The sequence below is a fragment of the Staurois parvus genome, unplaced genomic scaffold, assembly GCF_062004578.1.
Source record: "Staurois parvus isolate SC_StPar_1 unplaced genomic scaffold, SC_StPar_1.0 ptg000104l, whole genome shotgun sequence".
NCBI classification, from domain to species: domain Eukaryota; kingdom Metazoa; phylum Chordata; class Amphibia; order Anura; family Ranidae; genus Staurois; species Staurois parvus.
The window spans coordinates 1,583,359-1,605,000 of record NW_028317900.1 but is presented as its reverse complement, the minus strand read 5'-3'; the positions used below and the strand labels follow the sequence as shown (position 1 = coordinate 1,605,000).

The 21,642-nt window shown below is 38.5% G+C and overlaps 1 long non-coding RNA gene across 3 annotated transcripts in view; it reads left to right on the top strand.

The window, feature by feature from the left end:
• The window catches only part of LOC149467652 (uncharacterized), a 69,224-nt gene extending 47,782 nt beyond the window's left edge, over nt 1–21,442 (top strand). For all 3 annotated transcript variants that reach the window (XR_016311891.1, XR_016311890.1, XR_016311892.1), the window contains 2 exons: nt 2,594–2,762; nt 20,943–21,442. This is a non-coding gene — a long non-coding RNA (uncharacterized LOC149467652). The remainder of the gene's footprint in view (nt 1–2,593; nt 2,763–20,942) is intronic.
• Nucleotides 21,443–21,642: the final 200 nt, after the last annotated feature.

Below are 21,642 nucleotides of genomic sequence, written 5' to 3'. Positions count from 1 at the left end.
CACACTATACTACATATATATATAGTATAGTGTGTATATAGATGCTCTACTCATCACACATGACACTCACATGTATACACCTGGCTACCTGGGGACAATATAGTGAGAACAGAACATGGCATGGTATTTATTAATATTTAACATAAGAAACACACACATATATGTTTATGTACATTATACTACATGTGTGTATATATATTTATTTATTACAGGTACTTATATAGCGCAGCCAATTTACACAGCGCTTTGCATATATATTGTGCATTCCCATCAGTCCCTAACCCTCAATGGGCGCACAGTCTAAGGTCCCTAACTCACATTCATACATACACATACTAGGGACAATTTTAGACAGGATCCAATTCACCTACCAGCATGTCTTTGGAATGTGGGAGGAAACCGGAGTACCCGGAGGAAACCCACGCAGGCACAAGGAGAACATGCAAACTCCAGGCAGGTGGTGCCGTGGTTGGGATTTGAACCAATGACCCTAGTACTGCCAGGCGGAAGTGCTAACCATTTAGCCACTGTGCTGCCCATTATATATATATATATATATATATATATATACTGTATATTTAGCATAAACATATGTGCGTTTTTCTTGTGTTATTTATTATGAATTTTTGTATGTAAATATATATATATATATATATATATATATATATATATTCGAAACCTAAACAGCGTTCAGTTATACAATCAGGTTTGGGGACTTAAAAATATGAATATTCCCAAACCTGCCTGGATTTTTTGATGTTAACATTCATACTTTAGTAAACCAACCTCCTTATATACATGATTAAACAATGATATCACCATGTTAATACACACAAATAGCTGCTCTCTTACATACATCTCTATCTATAAAATAAAAAGCACAAGGGTGATGTGAAAGCACAGAAAAGTGTTATAATAATAATGATGATGATAAAAACAATAATTCTGATAAAAATAACAACAATAATAATAATGATGATATCTATCTATCTATCTATCTATCTATCTATCTATCTATCTATCTATCTATCTATCTATCTATCTATTTAATCTAATCTATCTGTTTTAGGCTTTATTCTATACCCATAATCCACTGAACTCTTGTATAGACAGTGCCCCCCTTTTCTCCCCTCCAGTGTATGGGGGAATCACATGTGGCAGTGGCTGATGTGCCCCATCTATTTTCCCCCTGCCCCCCCCCCCCCCATCTCTGCTGTTTATTGCTGCCACAATGATTTCCTCACCCCTGTCATTCCCTCTTATTAGACACTGATAACACAGTGTAAACTCTGCAGAACAAAGCCAGGCCATGGGTAAAACTAATACCAATCATGTCCCCCTCCCCCTTGGCCCTTTACATTTGTGTAAAAGAGAAAAGCTTAGAGATATAGAAACATACAGCCAGTAGGTGTCCATTGAGCAGGGATTTTTCCCATAGGCACAGCATGGGAGAGACCCTCCGGCTGAATAGCAGATAAACTTGGAGAACACCTTTCAGAAAGTCCCCAGTGCTGCCTGTGTTCTCCATACAGCTTAGACCTCCAGAGCCTTCACTATTGTAGTCATTAGATCTGGGCTGCTGGCCTTCATCAGACCACATGTACTGAGCAGCTTCTACCAATATTGACATATTCCAAAGAGGACTTTCTAAAATCTGTTCACTGTACACACTGCGAGTTTGGATGACCTTTGTCATCCAAAAGTTCTGACAGGAGCAAGATCAGCTACAATGTATCGTAGTATATGATCCTCTACATGCTTCATAAATTAAGAGAAAATTCATCACTTCCGAATTATTTTCAGGATTTCACCCAATACGAAAAGCACATTTTCTGCAATCTTATCTTCTGGGAAAGTGATTTTTTTTTAGCATACTATTTTTTATTTTTTTAGAATATTTGCAAACATATTTGAAACCTTTATAAACAAATAAATAGTTTATTTATTTATACGTTGTATAACATTTTAATTAGTTCTCTATACATATTAGGGTATCAGCTACTAAAGGTCCACATGCCCTTCAAAACTACATTTGCTTGAACCACCAAGGTTATTAAATCTTTTTTTCCTTATTTTTTTTGTTTAACCATCATCAGTGTGATTGGGTGTGTCAAGTGAACAAACTTTGCCTGTAGGAAATCAGCTGTTTAGTGTTTAACATTGTTAGACCTATGAATTGTTTTTCCCTGTAAGGTGTATAACATTTTTATTAGTTCTCTATACATGGTAGGGTATAAAAAGCCCCACAATATTATATATGCTTGAACTAGGTTCAGCTTTTTCTGTTATCTTGGGGTTTTTTTTGTTTTATTTGGTAATCATCATTAATGTGATTGGGTGTTTCAACAGAACAAACTTTGCCTATAGGATATTCAGCTGCTTAGTATTATTTTCCTTCCAAAAAAACATTTACAAAATAGGCAAATAAAATAAATAAAAAGTAAACTGAAAGAAATAAACTATTTAAAAAATTGATAAAAAACACTCAAACATGGTATGAGTTTTGTGTTGTAGGCATACATGTTTTACATTTGTGAGTGAACAGACTTTTTTAATAGTATTTTTTAGTTGTTTTTCTGTCTGTCTTTCACAGAATGAACTGTTCAGAAAGAAGAAAGGAACAATAAAATGTAATTTTTCATCTGAGAGAAATGTTTGTTTAAAGAGGCTGGCCCCTGTTGATGACAGCAGGAAATTTACATCAAAACGTGGATGGTTTATGTGGATTTATTTATTTAACCAATGGACCTTTTGCTTAAAAGGTTTGTATTCGGTTTGAAGATCTTTCCCACAAGTGATGTGTTACTAAATATAATGCCATTTTCCTGAAATTAAAGAGATTATCTGTAGCTTGCGCCCCAGTGACTTATTAATGTGCTCAAGATGTATGGAAAACATTTATTTAGGCTAATTTTAGGCAGTTTGTAACATTGAAGAAGTAATTTCAAGCTAAGATTAGATACTGTGCTTTAAAAACTATGCAAGAATAATCAGCATCAGCAGCAGATTTGCAGATCAATAGATGGATAGATAATAATAACAACAACAACAACAACAATAATAATAATTCTTAATAATAATAATAATAATAATAATAGTAATATTATTATATTTATACTGTTAATTATTAATATTATTATTATTATTGAGGATTTATAGAATGCAAATTGTTTGAATGGCACATTACAAAATTAAATGGGACATTACAGTTACAATCTAATCTAATACAGGGGGATTTCACAGGGCTCTGTTCCTGACAGCTTGCAATCTATAGACAGATAGTTGGGTAGATATGAAAAAGTAATTAATGAAACAATAATATGAGGATCTCCATATTATCTCCCACAATTATTCTGTTCCCTACAGGCTCTATATTTAAGTTCTGGTTGTACACAGGGGAATATAGCAAGCTAATATAATACAGATTTGAGGTACTAATGCTACCTGAATTTTTAAATAAAGCTAATAACGTATTTTAATTAAACAAAAAAAAAAAGTTTTTTTGACTAGTCAGGGTTTCATTTATTTAATAAAAGTGTTGATTTCACACCATGTGTTTAATATCCTTTGAAGGCAATGGGATATTTAAAGCAATCTGGTGTAAAAATGACTAAATTGGTAAATCATTCTGTAAACATGGTTCTTGATTTTTCATTTTAAATGTGTCCATCAATTACAGATCGTTATGTAAATAAAATACTCAAGCTACTTGTGTGTATGCATCCAATGGGCCATCAAAGAAGAGGAAGTATTATTTGATGTACTGTATATAGCAGTATTTACGATTTCCTTGTACAGTGCTTTATGCAAAATAATTGTATGTGTCATGGATAGCATGGGGCTCAATTACTAAAGTCATTTTTATCAGCCTCTGATAAATTATTGGTGTAATAGGGCTGTTTTCCTAACATATTAGAGGTCGTTTACTTAACAGATCTTCACATAGCATAGTAAGTAAAATGAAGAAATGTTCACTTTGAAAGTCCATGTGCAAGGGAAAAAAAAAAGATTTTTGCTTGTATATTAGTTGAATAAACTGAACACAGCTAGTGAACTCTAAGCTGAGTGAACAATCGCTTTCCAATGTGAAAATACACTTTGCAAATTGAACAATCTTAATTCCTTTAGGAAATCAATCTTTTAGTATCATTTACTGAAGTAGGAGAGGCTGTTGTAAAACTAAATGGTCGCTTAGGCCAGCCATAGAACCGGCTGAGATTCAAACCATGTATGGGCAGGCTGACTACACCAAGCTGATTGATTGATCAACTTGGGTACAACCAGCCTGCCGAATTTACTTGCAATTATCGATAGCAGCAGCTATAGCCAAAGAAATATTCCTAAATAAGGTAAACCCGAACTTACTTTGAATAACCAATTAAGTATGATTCAAATTTAAACATTTTCCAGCATGTGCCTGAATTGAATTAGGTGCTGTTTCACTTTATTTATCAAACTCTGTGACATTCACTTTGTCAAATGAACAATGTACTTCTTTAGTAAATCAACCCAACAGGGTAATGTGGAGACTGGGGATATAATGACGAAAAAGCAGTGATAAGATTTTTCAGAGATTATCACGGTGATAAGTACCTAGTGAGTTATTTAATAAAAGGTAATAAGTCAGGTAGGAACTAAAAAAAATAGGAATTTGTTCCTTCTCTTCACGCTGAATACTCAGTGATAAGTACAGAGAAAGTAATAAGAACAGACCTGTTTAATGAACGGTGAAAAACTGAGAAAAGAGCCAGGAAAAGATCATGTTAAATATTAATCAGGCATGACTGCAGGTTTGCTGATGCTGTAGAGCAGGGTTTCTAAACCAGAGTTCCATGAAAAGCTAAGGTTCCTCCAGAGGTTGCTGGGGGTTCCTTGAGCAATGAGCAATTTATGCTTTTCAGATAAGCTCCCACTGACACCGTTGATCTTTTTAGCTATCTGTAAGAGAGTAATTCTTCCCAACGTCTGCAAATGTAAGGGGCATTCTTCCCATCGTACATCACAATAATGTATCATGAGTTGTAGATATAGTCCTTTTTAGCAGGGGTTCCCTGAGACTAGTAAGGTATTTCAAGGGGCTCCTCCGTGTTGAAAAGGTTGAGAAGAGTTGCTGTGTCTGTCCACAAGACACACAGAACGGGGCTCAGCCCTGACCCCTGCTCCCCAACACTGGCTTTGATTGAAGTCAATGGCTCCTGCTTCTGTATTTGAGCCAGTGAGGAGTGAGAGAGCCTTGGCTCTCATGCACATCTTGAAGAAAAAGGAAATATGGTGCTACTACCCATACAGACCTCCATCCATAGAGCTACTGGGTGCGTGATCTCCAGTCACACAGCTGAGAGCAATTGTCCAGAAGCATGATCTGCACAACCGACATAGCTCTAAAATCTTGTCTTTATTTAGAAAACCACAGCATAGAGGTTACAGTAACAGTCAGTTGACGTGTTTCAGCCTATTCGGCTTTAGTCATAACAGTTATTATTAAAACCATATAGGCTGAAATGTGTCAACTGACTGTCACTGTAACTTCTATGCTGTGGTTTTCTTAATAAAGACAAGATTTTAGAGCTACGTTGGTTGTGCAGATCATCCTTCTGGACAATTTCTCTGGTGCACATCGCTGGATCATGATCAGGCTCAGATATGTATTTAGGGGGTGCTGAGGGGAGTGCTGCATGTAGGAGGTTTTTTACCTCGCTGCATACCATGCAAATAAGGTAAAAAAAAAACTTCTGCCTTTTCAACCACTTTAAAACTAGTTTTACATCCCTAATGGTGCAGCCCATTCATTTCTGCAATAATATCCTGTTAGCTGTGACCAAATTCTTGGCTGTGATAACATTTTTTACTGAAAGAATAGTGGATGTTTGGAGCAGCCTTCCAGCAGAGGTAATGAATTAATCAACAGTGAGTGCTTGGGATAAACATAGATTTATTAGACACAATGTAGACCAGGGGTGTCCAAACTTTTTTGGAAGAGTGCCAGATTTGATGAAGTGAACATGTGTGAGGGCCGACCATTTTGCCCGACATTCTGATGAACCATTAACATTAAATGCAAATGAACTATTTTATGCAAAAGTTTATTGAAAACGGCATACTTTTCATTTTGTGACTTGGATGACAAATCTAAACAGGTGTTAAATCACTCTGCCAGCACAGGGAGAAGGAAAGCCCAAATCTCGCAGGTCGCGAGATTTGGGCTTTGTTGCTCCTTGCACTGTCTGATGACGTCAAGCGATCCTGAGCACCAATCCATTATAGCCCAAATTGATACCGTATTTTTCGCTCCATAAGACGCACCTGACCATAAGACGCACCTAGGTTTTAGAGGCGAAAAACAGGAAAAAAAAATTCTGAACCAATGGACTGCAGACATAGTACAGGAGATGACCAGAGACTGCGGACACAGTACAGGGGATGACCAGAGTCTGCGGACACAGTACAGGAGATGACCAGAGACTGCGGACACAGTACAGGAGATGACCAGAGACTGCGGACACAGTACAGGAGATGACCAGAGACTGCGGACACAGTACAGGAGATGACCAGAGACTGCGGACACAGTACAGGAGATGACCAGAGACTGCGGACACAGTACAGGAGATGACCAGAGACTGCGGACACAGTACAGGAGATGACCAGAGACTGCGGACACAGTACAGGAGATGACCAGAGACTGCGGACACAGTACAGGAGATGACCAGAGACTGCGGACACAGTACAGGGGATGACCAGAGACTGCGGACACAGTACAGGGGATGACCAGAGACTGCGGACACAGTACAGGGGATGACCAGAGACTGCGGACACAGTACAGGAGATGACCAGAGACTGCGGACACAGTACAGGAGATGACCAGAGACTGCGGACACAGTACAGGAGATGACCAGAGACTGCGGACACAGTACAGGAGATGACCAGAGACTGCGGACACAGTACAGGAGATGACCAGAGACTGCGGACACAGTACAGGAGATGACCAGAGACTGCGGACACAGTACAGGAGATGACCAGAGACTGCGGACACAGTACAGGAGATGACCAGAGACTGCGGACACAGTACAGGGGATGACCAGAGACTGCGGACACAGTACAGGGGATGACCAGAGACTGCGGACACAGTACAGGGGATGACCAGAGACTGCGGACACAGTACAGGAGATGACCAGAGACTGCGGACACAGTACAGGAGATGACCAGAGACTGCGGACACAGTACAGGAGATGACCAGAGACTGCGGACACAGTACAGGAGATGACCAGAGACTGCGGACACAGTACAGGAGATGACCAGAGACTGCGGACACAGTACAGGGGATGGGCAGAGACTGAGGACACAGTACAGGGGATGACCAGAGACTGCGGACACAGTACAGGAGATGACCAGAGACTGCGGACACAGTACAGGAGATGACCAGAGACTGCGGACACAGTACAGGAGATGACCAGAGACTGCGGACACAGTACAGGAGATGACCAGAGACTGTGGACAGTACAGGAGATGACCAGAGACTGCGGACACAGTACAGGAGATGACCAGAGACTGCAGACACAGTAAATAATGGTAAATGGTAGCCCCAGTAGTAATTCCCTGCGCACCACCTGGGATCCCTCGGCCCACGTTCCGGACCCCACAGATGAGCTGCCCAATATATAACTTACGGCCCTCCACTAGTGATTCTGCGAACGCCACAGGGGAATCCAGGGATCTGTCAAGCGGGAATTGACGTCATCAGCCGGCACACAGAGAAGGAAAGCCCAAATCTCACGAGATCTCGGACGTCGCGAGATTTGGGCTCTCCTTCCTGCGCCAGCAGATGATGTCAAGAGATCGCTGGAGTCCTCAGTAGCTTTCAGGGAATCACTACCGGGGGCCGTAAGTTATATATTTGGGTAGCTCACCTGTGGGGCTGTTTCAGTCCGGAACGCGGGCCGCAATTGGCCCGCGGGCCGGACTTTGGACATGCCTGATGTAGACAATTTGATCTTTTTCTGTTGTCAGTCTCCAATTTTTCTAGAGGTTAGAGGTTAGGTTGAAGGGGATCTTTAGGTTAAGCATTTGCTGTAGCTGTTTTGTTCAGGTTTCTTTTCAGGGCGTGACTTAAGTGCAGATATTCTACGCATTTTAGATTGTCAAATACTTGCCTCCCCTGCCACAAGCCATGGTTCCTCTCTTTCGACTTCTGCATCCTGTAGCTTGTGGGAAAAAAAGGTTTGCTTTAAGGTTAGGTTTAGAAGTTAACCCCTTGCCCCTGGTGCCTAGCAGAGCCATACAAAACAGTGTGCTTACAGTGAAGCACACACACAGCCAACATACTGAAACAGCACACAGTTAACCCTTTGATTGCCCCTCATGTTAACCCCTTCTTGCCCAGTGCCATTAGTACAGTGTCAGTGCTTTTTATTAGCACTGATCACTATATTGATGTCACTGGGGATGTCAGTGACACCACGTCAGTTCCCCCCCCCAGTGTCAGAATGCCCGCCGCAGTCTCGCTATAAGTCGCTGATCGCCGCCATTACTAGTAAAAGAAAATAAATCCCAGTATCTATACCGCCATTTGTAAATGCTATAACTTTAATGTAAACCAATTACTTTACACATATTGGGATTTTTTTCAGCAAAGACATGTAGCCGAATACATTTTGGCCTAAATTTATGACGAAATTTTATTTTTAAAATTTTTTTACTGGACATGTTTAATAGCAAAAAGTAAAAAATACAGTTTTTTTCTCAAAATTGTCGGTCTTTTTTTTTATATAGCTCAAAAAATAAAAAACACACAATCAAATACCACCGAAAGAAAGCTCCATTCCTGGGGAAAAAAGACGTAAATTACATTTGGGTGCAGTGTTGCATGACCGCTCAATCGTCAGTTAAAATAAGGCAGTGCTGTAACGCAAAAAATGGCTTGGTCAGGAAGGGGGGTAAATCCTCAGGGGGGCAAGTGAAGAGGATAACTACAACATACAGATTCAGGTGTATGATGGGAATAACCCTTCCCACTGATAAATGCTATTGGGTCTTCCTCTGTACAGCCAATGTAGGGATATCATATGTATATACATTCTGTACCCGTACTGTCTAGTTATAGTACGTCACATTTTCAAATGTGATTATTTTGTTTTGGGATCCTATTATACAGTACTTTATATGTGAGATATTTTTACATCAAGTACCATAATACTTTTATTCCAGCTAAAAAATAATGTAGTTGTCAAAAGTATTATGGATACATATGGGTGCATGTCATGCACACAGCACATGCCAAATCTACTGTTTGTTATGCTGGAGATAGCACTGCTGCAATATTTGGGTGATAAAGAAGTATTTCTGGCCTTACAATCACTGAATTTATATTAGCTTCATACATATGATTATGTGCAGATAAAGCCTTTTTTATTTTCTTTCATCCTCGGCAGATGGTTGAGTGTTTTGTATAAAGCAGATTCACCTGATTAAGAAAAAAAAAGAAAAACACTTCAACAGCGAAAATTCATTTCTTCACTCCATGTATGCATTTTCTCAGTAACTATTTTAAAGTTTAAAGTGGTTGCAAACCCTGACCTGTACCCAGTGAGATGAAACAAATGCTCCTAAATAAGTTGTACCTGTTTATCTGTGGTATTCTTTCCCCTACATCCATTCAAAGTGCAGAATTTACACAGGATCTCTCAGCTCTGAAAAGCAGGGGGTGGAGAGCTGAAGTTACATCAGTGAGGAGAGCTCTGGGAGCTCATTGGAGGGAAGGGACACGCCCCCCCTCCACACAGTTCACAGGTACAGAGCTGAGGCTGTCAATCACAATCACCATTTTTATTTTTGGTGCCACTAAAACTCATCAGAGGTGCTTAAGACTTATAACAGAGGAATGAAACAGCAGACAGAGATAACACTCAGTGCTCTGGATTGAGACAAGTACACACTATAGAGGGTTATGCTTTGTTCATATTTCACAATTTACAAATTATTTCACAAATTATTTTCACAATTTTAATCGGTTCCACACTGCCCTATAGCATAAATACTGCTACAGGGTGGCACGTGTGAGCACAATCACGTATATATAAACCCATTATTGGAGTACATATAGACAGAAAATGGCAGCAGGAGACTGGCAGCACAGAGGTGCAATCACAATAACAGAAAAGCTTCAGTAAGGTATTTTATAGAGAAAAAAAAATAACATGAAAAGATTTGTACTGTAGCAAATTAAATGTAATTCAGTTAGAATTTAAATCTGCTTGAAAGTGATGGTATACCCTTACATAAACCTACTGAAGTGACTGGCCTCAGATGATATGCAGAGATTAAACAAATCATCCTGCACAAGGTGTACCTGTTTATCTGCAGTAATATCTTCTCTACATCTGTTCAAAGTGCTGAATTTATAACGTTTCATAAAAAGTAGGCAGAGAGCTGAAATTACACTCTGCAGAGCTCACTGAGGGAAGCAGGGAGAGCTGATTGGAGGGAAGGGACCATCCCTTCCACACAGCACACAAGAACAGAGGTTGTCAATCTGCTGGAGGTCCCTCCCCTGTCACCATTTTTCTCTTGGTATCAGGAAAACTTGTTAGAAGTGATACATGCTGACAGCAGAGGAATGAGGCAGCAGACAGAAATTATACTTAATGCTCTTAATTGAGACAAGTGCACACTACAGAGGGATATGCTTTGTTCATATTTTATGTCTGAGGTTTACAACCACTTTAGGAGCTCATTCACACTAGCAGGTAAGAGGCAGTAAAACCTAGCATTTGAGCTCCGCTTTTATCACCCCCCCCAACTGCTTCCCTATTTAGCGGGGTATGTACACATGCAGCGACCAGAGCAGAAGCTATACTCCCCGTTGCTTTAAGTTTGCCCACAAACACATGTGATACACACGGTTGCAGCATGCTAGTGTGCCGTTCAAGGGGGTTAAAGCAGATCATTAGGTGGTGATACAATGCCTCCTATCAAATGGCTGCCTACATGTTCCTCTTTCTGAAGAGCAATCCATGTTCAGAATGCTCTTCAGAGGAACACGTAGGATCCCATTGATAACAGATACAGCCAATCAAAAAAAAAAAGTGAATAGTACTGTAGCAAGGGTAGCACACAAATGTCTGCCATGACAGGCGTGCCTGAAAATAATTAGGTGAAATGATATACATTACCACTAGGGAGGAGTGAATCTGTCCATGTTCGATTTCGGGGGGGGCCTTTGAAGTCTATAGGGGACAAATCCTATGGTTACATTCTGGTTATTTTCAAGAATAATAGGCAAGCTACTGTCAAAAATGACATGGGGAGCTGGGCAGTGCCTTGGACATTTTACTAAGCTAGATTTTTTTACAGAAAATTGGACAGCTGGCAAGGGGTCCCTTTAAGGATCACATTGAAAAAATCCTTTAAATGACATGCCTTGGAGATGTCTTTCAGCTGTATGTGGTGTCACGGAACAATGCGATTTTCATAGTGTCAATGACACCATTTTCTGGCATTACGTATTCTGAAAGTGTAAATGATTTTTTTATAGCATTAATAAACCTAAAACAAAAATATATATATATTGCAGCTTACCTGTCAATAGATGCTGTGGCTGCATTAGTTTTCTTTGCTTAGGGTTTCTGTCTGTTTTCACCTGGTGATTTGGTCAGTAATACTCCTGTATTATACACCACTCACGATGAAGGAGCAAAGGGGCACAGGAGACAGTAGCTTTGTTAATCTGGGGGGAGAGTAGTGTGCTAGATGTATTAACAGATTTCGATACACTAACAAATTGAAACCAAATCATGCTCCTAGATTGTAAGCTCCAAGGAGCAGGGCCCTCAATTCCCTCTTGTATTGAACTGTATTGTTGATGTATTGTCTCCCACTATAATGTAAAGCACAGAGCAAACCGTTGGCGCTATATAAATCCTGTATAATAATAATAATAATAATAATAATGCTGCAGTTACACAAGCAGTTACGGCAACCGTTATTTTTTTCTTTTGGGATAAAAGTTTACATAAAAAAATAAAAGATGATCATTGTAAGCACCCCTGTCAATGGTCAATGGCTTATCTCAAAACTCCTAAAGTGTTACTAAACCCACAACAGTAAAATCAGTCTGTATATGCAGTAAAGCATGCTTGTTATACTCACTGGGGAACCTAAGGGGTTAATCCTCCGTACTGTGTAAAAAGTCTGTTTGATCCTGTCTTGTCTGATCCACCCCTTCTTCTACTGTCCGCAATCTATCGGCTGATAGTATAGAGCTCCATGAGTCAGTGCGTAGTTTAGTGTGTATTGCTAGAGAGTATGTGATCAGCACAGGGCCAATCAGCACTGTCCAGACAGAGGGCCAGGCGTTATGCAGCCTCACAGGACAGTCAGAGGAGAATTAAATTTCCTCCTGCATGTTTTAACCAGTGCTCAGCTGGGCAACGATAGAAGCCACAAGACTGCCATATACTGCTGATGAGAAAAGGTATTTAGCAGTTTATATTTACTAAAATAATTGCATTTCCATGTTGTGTCTACTGTGGGAGACCAGATATAGAAAGTGCAGGGTCATGGGTTTAGTAACACTTTAACTGATACATCTGCAGGATAGCTTGTTCTGTAACAGACTTACTGGCCAGATCACCACGTGAAAAAAAAGAAAGGAACCCTAAAAAAAAACAAAAAACAAATGCAGCTTAATCTAACCACCTAACGACTGGTAACCTGCATTATAATAAATGTTTGCTTTTGGGTTTAACACTGCTTTAGCTTTTACAGCTAGCTTACCCTAAGTACAGCTATAGAACCTGAAGCTAATTAATTCCAATTTGAAATAAAGGCTTTTTTTAAACAGTTTTAGTTGTGACATTTGATTTTTTTTAATCCAGTGGTAATGGGTCTGAATTTAGCTGTGGAAGTATCAACCGCAACTGGTCCAAAAATTATAGGACACTTTGCTCCCCAAAAAATAAAAGTAAATTCCTCAACTTTGTACAAATTTACCAATGCCACAACAGTTCAGAGGCCCATTGGTCCTTTTTAGTACTGTCATTTTGTGTGTGTCAGGAACAATTGTAGTTAATGTTTAACTTCTGCTTAGCCCTTGCAATGTTTTTTGGGGTTTCTTTTAATTTCACTTTATTCATTTGTTTGCTAGAGTAAAATAAAAAAATGTTTCAGGGATATAGGGAAGGTATGTTTTATTTTTTTTTCTGTTGCTAGGCTTTTTTGGGGGGTTTGCAGTGTATACCTGCACTGAAGCATCTCATATTTATTCCACACATATTTGTTTTTTGAATAGAACCCGTTCCTACTAGTTTTTTTATTAAAGGAAGACAATTTGTTTTGCATCTCGGTGTGTGGCATTCCTATTGCTCGTACACTTGATTGCTTTGGTGTAAATGTTCTGAACCATCACCTGAGACGTGATTGTGTGGAGCCATTAAATGTAGGCCTCTTTTAATATGCCAACAGTACCATTCTGGTCAGCATGATGAGTCAGCACTTTCGCCTAGCAGCACTAAGTTTGAAGCCCGACCATGCCACTACCTGCATGGAGTTTGCATATTCTCCCTGTGCCTAGATGGGTTTTCCCTGGGTACTCCAGTTTCAGTTTACTCCAGTAAATTGGCCCCAGTATATGTATGAATGTGAGTTAGGTACCTTAGATTGTAAGCTCCTTGAGGGCAGGGACTGATATGAATGTATAATAAAATATGTAAACCACTGTAAATTGATGGCACTATATAAGTACCTGTAATAAATAAATAAACGTCTGCTTGCAGCATATAAGCCCAGTCAACCTTGAAAAGTCAATAGCAAAAAGGTCAAGCAAGGGCTTGAACCTCTTCAGAATTCTCCTACACCCTACCTATCTCAAGCATCATCTTTCCCAAGGCAAATGTATTTTTTTTCTTGCTGGAGTGAAAGAATAAAAATGTCCCTAAACCAGCTTCATAACCAGTATCTTAATGCCAGCTTGGCAGAACAGCTGGCATTGCAGTCGCTCCCATTCCCACTCTTGATGTCTTCTATGAGTTTATAGCCAGTGCTACACCACAGTGGTACAAACCCAACCATCATTATTATGCCCAGAAGGTTATCCCTGTCCTCCACCAGTATGGTTGATTTACTAAAACTGGGGAGTGCAATAACTGGTGCAGCTGTGCATGGTAGCCAATGAGTTTCTAACTTCAGCTTATTCAATCAAACATTGATAATAAAACCTGGAAGCTGATTGTTTTCTATGCACAGCTGCACCATATTCTGCACTCTCCAGCTTTAGTAAATCTACCCCAATGTGTCCATGTGGCTGGACCATGCTGTCAGCTGCATGGTGATCGTGACCAAAAGACTAGAGCTGTGCACAACGGAAACATTTCTTTTAGTTTGTTTCAGTTTCATTGGTTAAATAATTTGTTTCCCTTATTATCATTATGTTAGAATGATTTATTTTCAGGAGTCATTATTTCAGTAGAGTATATATTCGTTGTTTCAAATCAATTCGTATTTTTGAAAGTTCTGTTATTATTTTGAAAGATTGTCTATATTGGTTTCAGTGTAACTAATTATTACATATTCATTTGTTACATTATTAAGTTGAATTAATTTTCTCATTCCCAACTAACTTTGTATGTTGGGCCGCACACATAAAAATTAAACAAATGGTCTATCAAGTTCAATACAAAAAGAATCTTATTATTCATGCCACTCTTGCTACAATAAAAACAAATGGATCCCAATCAATTCAGATCATTTATTATGTTGTTACATTATTTTGGATGCTTCAAGCATTAAAGAGGAGTTCCAGCCCCTGGTTCCCCCCCCCAAAAAAATTAAAAGTCAGAAGCTACAAATACTGTAGCTGCTGACTCTTAAATATTAGTGCACTTACCTGTCCAGGGATCCAGTGGTGTCCTCACTCTAAGCTGATTCTTCAATCAGCTGTCAGGTGCTGGTGCCACCATCTTGAATAAGGGAAACTGGCAGTGAATCCTTGTGCCTTCACAGCCTGTTTCCTTTCCTACTGTGCATGCGTGAAGCACGCTGGGCTTTGTGAATGGGCCATAGTCCTTTGGGACCTGTGAAGTGTCCCAGAGGGCTGTGGGGGATGGTTACAACATCCGGCTTAGTTCGCCATGGTGAACTGAGCTGGAAGTGGGAGCAGATACCTGTCAAAACCAGGTACCTTCTCCCCCCCAAAAGATGCCAAATGTGCAATGGAGGGGGGGGGGGGGGAGGAGGCAGATAAGCAGAGCTTCCACTTTTGGGTGATATCAGGCTAGATTTACTAAAGCTGGTGCAGCTGTTCATGGTAGCCAATCAGCTTCTAACTTCAGCTTGTTCAGTTAAGCTTTGGTAGTAAAACCTGAAAGCTGATTGTTTTCACCAGATTTTGCACTCTCCAGTTTTAGTTAATTTGTTAATTTATTTCATATTGGTTGAAATTTGTTAATATTGTGATTTTGGAGATTTGGATACATCAGTAATGCAAATTTTGTCCGACTTTCAACTAAACACATTGCACGTATCTACCACAGACACTTGGTCCAGTAAGCATGGGTAGGGATGCTGCATATCCTTTACGGCATGCTGGGTTAATCTTCTTGTGGCTGGGAAGCAATTTTTGACTGAGTTCCAGACTGGGATCACAGAAGACTACTAAAAATCTTCTATGGATGCTACTGATAAAATAAGAATTTGGTCTTGCGCATTTCTGAGCAAATGTAAATTTATAATGCACATGTCTTAATCTGTACCATTCTAGATGATTGGCTTCCATGTTGGATTCTAGAATCCTGCAGAATATGATAGAATCCATGCACCATACACACAGTGTTTTTGGAATTGCACAACTTGACCTTCAATCTGCTTAACAGTTTGAGTAACTATTAATCTGTTGGGAATGCTGCATCATATTATACTAAGAGACCGCTGGAAATCAGGACTAAAACAGTTCCACCACTCCAATATGTTAGTGTTTTCACATATAACAGCATGTAAACTATTTCTTAGGATTACCTTTATGTGAATGTTAAAGGATTATATATAGAGCTCATGACAAAGTGGCTTGTCCATGATATACGTAGAACCTGGGTTTGTTGGTTTACCTACCTGTTTGACTGGCTAATCCTCCTTTTTCATGCCTGGGGTTTGCACTCATTTTTACCTTAGCCAATGCATGTACTGTATGTAAAGAGAAAATTCTTTGGCTCAGCTTTGATATTTTTTTACTCTCTACATGTTTACTATTGCTCATTGCTGAGCCTGAAATTGCATATTGGTTTGTTGTATAATTTTGCTATCAAACAGCCTATTTTATCGGTGTATATATTACAGAGGCAGGTTACACTATAATAGGGGTATATCACGTGGGTATATCGCTATGATTTACTAGTGGGTTTGTGTTTATGTGTCTTTATGGGCTAGAGTTTACTGTTTGCATCTTTATATACCCACTTGTTTGTAATTGCTGGGCAGTAGCTTGTTTTAGGAGTGCTTTTCCTCTTTTGTGGCTGTATAAGATTGTTTGTACTTCAGAGTACAAATCCCATATGTAAAATTGCCTGTTTTTGCACATATTTATTTTATTATTTGCACATATGTGTGAAAATATTTCTTAGCATTACGTTTATCTGCATGGTAAAAAAAAAATAAAAATAATATATATATATATATATATATATATATATATTTATATATTATACTGTATATATATCTATATATCTATATCTATATATATATATATACATACACACATATATAAAGAGAGAAAGAGAGGGATAGATGGTGGAGGTCGCTGTACCTACGGTGCATAATACAGTAATTTCCTGTTTCCAAGGGGATTCCACAGGTATGGCACATGCATACTTACTAGACATGTGTGTTTCATTTCAATTTGTTTCGGATGGAAATTTAATTTTTGGAGATTTGGATGTATATGAATCTCTGAATGGCCATAGAAACTGATGTCAACAAATTTGAAAAAAAAAGTTATGAAATGAATGAATGCATTTGTTTCATTTCGAGGACATCACAATAGAAATTTGGGCCCATGGAAAAAATAAATTCAGTTTTAGATATGGATGGATGGATACATAGATAATGGATAGATAGATAGATAGATAGATAGATAGATAGATAGATAGATAAAATATCACCTAACTAATGGACATAATTTGTTTGTGGTACATGAATAACAGTTAATAAAGGCATTCTCCATCTTGATGGTTATGTTGGTTTTAGTTATGTTTCACCTCTCCTGGATTCCAGTGCATTTGACCCAACTGAAGATCTCAGGTTTACTTATCCAACTAGCCATAACTGTTTCTGTTCAGGACAATTTCACTGAAGTGCACTGGAGTCCACTGGGGATGAAATTTTGTCAAAAACCAAATCAGTTTTGTTTGATTTCTCTGCTGCTCACTGATAAGCAATAGGAACATGAATTTTTAGGGTGTGTATTTACTAAAATATTCACTTTGCAATGTGAAGGTTTGTTTTGCTTAGTGAATAAAATTATGATGTGTAAAATGAAATCTTGTGCAAGGAAAAAACTTTTTTACAGATTGTAATTGGCTATTAAGGTTTTTTAACTTTACTTTATTTACTAAGAATTTTCATCTCTTTAGTAAATAAACCCCGAAGAAGACTTACTGTAGAAAAAGATATAACATTTATTGGATAGTTTTATGTGCACAAAATGACCAGTAAATTGGCAGAAATTAGACTAAAGACTAATTTCAACTGGACTCTTTAATTGATCTTTAATGATAGAAATGATCAATGTGAATGACTGCAGAGAGTAAAGCTGGCCATACACCAGTGGCATTTCATTTGAACATGCGTATGGAAATCCAGAAAAAATGTTTTTCAGGTCATTCAATAGAACCACTATGGACTCGACAAATTAAAAAAAAAATGTAGTTTGATTGCTATGCAATGGTTTGAATGCTGCAATGAATTTTGGAGCGCACATGCACATGACAATAAGTATAATTTTTCTTGAACAAAAAACATTCATAGTTAGAATTTCATTTGTTTGTGAAAAAAATGTCCATCCTTTTCCCTCAATTTTCCTTGTCACTATGGTCAAAATGATTGTTGATTTGACTCCATTTACTGTTAGAAAATGAAACAGACTCTCTGAAAATATTGATTTTTTTCTAAAAAAAGTTTACTGGGGCTTTAGGACCTCTGTGACATCTGTACAAAATCAGCCACGTCACTATCACAAACGGTCGGAATGATGAACAAGGAAAATCCTTTTTTTCATCTTAGTGTGGCTGATCTCCTGCAATTTCTTTACACCCACTTCTTATCAACAAACATTCCAACAGTAGCTGGGTGGGTTTCCTGATTGCAATAACAGTGGACATTGCCTATATGTGTAGTCTCTATCAAAAGTCTATGGGTCTATGTGATATATACTATATACTATATACATACACACACACATACATATATTATTATTATTATACAGTATTTATAAAGCGCCAATAGTTCGCTCAGCGCTGTACATTATATATATATATATATATACAGTTGCAAGAAAAAGTATGTGAACCCCTTGGGATTACGTGGAGTTTTGCATGAATTGGGCATAAAATGTGCTCTGAACGTCATCTAAGTCACAACAATAGAAGAACACAGTCTGCTGAACATAATACTACACAAACATTAGATGTTGCCATGGTTTAATTGCACATAACATGTAAACATTCACAGTGCAGGGAGGAAAAAGTATGTGAACCTTTGGACTTAATAAATGGTTGACCCTCCTTTGGCAGCAATAACCTCAACCAAACGTTTCCCGTAGTTGCAGATCAGACCTGCACAACGATCTGGAGTAATTTTGGACCACTCCTCTTCACAAAACTGTTTCAGTGTAGCAATATTCTTGGGATGTCTGGTGTGAATCGCTCTCTTAAGGTCATGCCACAGCATTTCAATCGGGTTGAGGTCAGGACTCTGACTGGGCCACTCCAGAAGGCGTATTCTGTGCTGTTGCAGCCATTGTTTAGTTGAATTACTTGTATGCTTTGGGTCATTGTCCTGTTGCATCACCCATCCTCTGCGGAGCTTCAGTTGGCGGACAGATGGTCGTACGTTTTCCTGCAAAATGTCTTGATAAACTCTGGAATTCATTTTCCCATCAATGACAACAATCCGTCCAGGCCCTGAGGCAGCAAAGCAGCCCCAAACCATGATGCTCCCTCTGCCATGTTTTACAGTGGGGATGAGGTTTTGATGTTGGTGTGCTGTGCCTTTTTTTCTCCACACATAGTGTTGTGTGTTCTTCCCAAACAACTCAATCTTGGTTTCATCTGTCCACAGTATATTTTGCCAGTAGTGCTGTGGAACATCCAGGAGCTCTTTTGCAAACTTCAAACGTGCTGCAATATTCTTTTTGGACAGCAATGGCTTCCTCCGTGGTGTCCTCCCATGTACTCCATTCTTGTTTAATGTTTTCCTTATTGTAGATGTGTCAACAACAATGTTAGCATGTGCCAGAGATTCTGTAGGTCTTTAGCTGACACTCTGGGATTCTTCTTTGCCTCATGCAGCATTCTGCGCTGTGCTCTTGCAGTCATTTTTACAGGACGACCACGCCTAGGGAGAGTAGCAACAGTGCTAAACTTTCTCTATTTGTAGACAGTCTGTCTTACCGTGGACACATGAACATCAAGGCTTTTGGAGATACTTTTGTAACCCTTTCCAGCTTCATGCAAGTCAACAATTCTTGATCGTAGGTCTTCTGAGAGCTCTTTTCTGCGAGGCATGGTTCACATCAGACAGTGCTTCTTGAAACCAGTAAACCCAAAACAGGTGTGTGTTTTTTAAGGGCAGGACAGCTGTCAGCAACACATCCAATATCATCAGACTGATTGGAGTCAAGGTTGGCTCACTCCTGGCTCCAATTAGCTCTGGGAGAAGTCATTAAGCTAGGGTCTCACATACTTTTTCCTCCCTGCACTGTGAATGTTTACATGTTATGTGCAATTAAACCATGGCAACATCTAATGTTTGTGTAGTATTATGTTCAGCAGACTGTGTTCTTCTATTGTTGTGACTTAGATGATGTTCAGAGCACATTTTATGCCCAATTCATGCAAAACTCCACGTAATCCCAAGGGGTTCACATACTTTTTCTTGCAACTGTATATAGAGAGAGAGAGTATATAATTTATTTTATTACATTAAACATTGTATACTGTATAAATGTATTTTATACATATATTTATATCATTTTTGTTATAATATATAAAATATCATACATAGTTATTCAGAGTAAAAAAAATACATTATTCTATAAATTAAAAATAACAAGAACAAATCTCCATATACATTTTTCTTTACTCACAGTTGATCCAGAATAAGGGAAAACATAAATTTATTTATAAATACAATTTCATGTACCGTAAGCCTTTGGTGTGTTAATGTCATAAATAAATAAATAAATAAATAAATAAATCTATCTATATATGTATATATATATTTATAGCTATAGATATATATAACACATTAACACACTCAAAGCTTATATGATATAGATATATATGCATATTTTAAAATTATATAATATTAATATATATGCAGTAATATATAAAATTATATATGATGCTAGCATGTTGAAAGCTTATATGAACTTTTAGTGATTTTTTTCATTTAATTAAGTATATTCATTACATTAGGAATATATATTATTTTTATATATATATATACACACACACAGTTTATATGACGTTAGCACGTTAAAAGCTTATATGAAATTTTAGTGATTAGGTTTTCATTACATAAAGGATTCTTTTGTAAATATTGGCCTGAGCTAAACACCCCGCATGTATTTATTTAGCTATACGGTAGGATTATGCCTATTAAGAGACATTAAAACAAAGTCACCCCCCCATGCCTTGTTTAATTAGGAGTTTTTTCAATGTATTGTTTCTCATTTCACCCAGGTCTTGGGACAGTCTCAAGTGGCCGGCATATCTGCAGCTGATGACAGCCCAAGGTGTGACTTCCCAGGGGGACCTCTGAATAGGACACTAGGAGAATACACACATTCTTCAACAAGACTCCATGTGCCCTTCTATGGAAAGAGAATGGAAGCCAAACAAGCCCAAGTTGGTTGCCTGGGGTCTAAACATGAGTTTCTCTCCTCTGGAACAGAAAAACCTTCTTTGTCCAACCTGTTAGTGCCTTTGTTCTGGGAATAAAAGCTAAAGACAACTTGCACAGCCTGAGCTGGGAACTCTGCCTTAAATCCGGACCTGACACTATTCACAAGCTCTTGACGGGGACAAAAAAGGGGAAATTAGGCCTAAAATCTAGCAGGCAGATGTCCAGGGTTAAAACAGGTTATTTGTTAATTGCTTTTGTGTTTTTTAAGGGGAGGGAATGGATGGCTGAGGAAGAGACCTGTTTGGAAAATAATAAAATACAAAAAGTTAGCACTCCACATGCGATGTGATTCATTTCAGAGTGATTCATATTTTCAACGATTAATATGGATGAGTTAAACAGGGTGCAAGCTGCATTTGGTTGGCTCGCCAATTAAGGGATAATGTGTAGGACAGTGTGAATAGCTGTCTCTCTCAGCAGACCAGACAAAAACATCTACATCCATCGAATCACCGCAGCGGAGGACCAAACGGCATG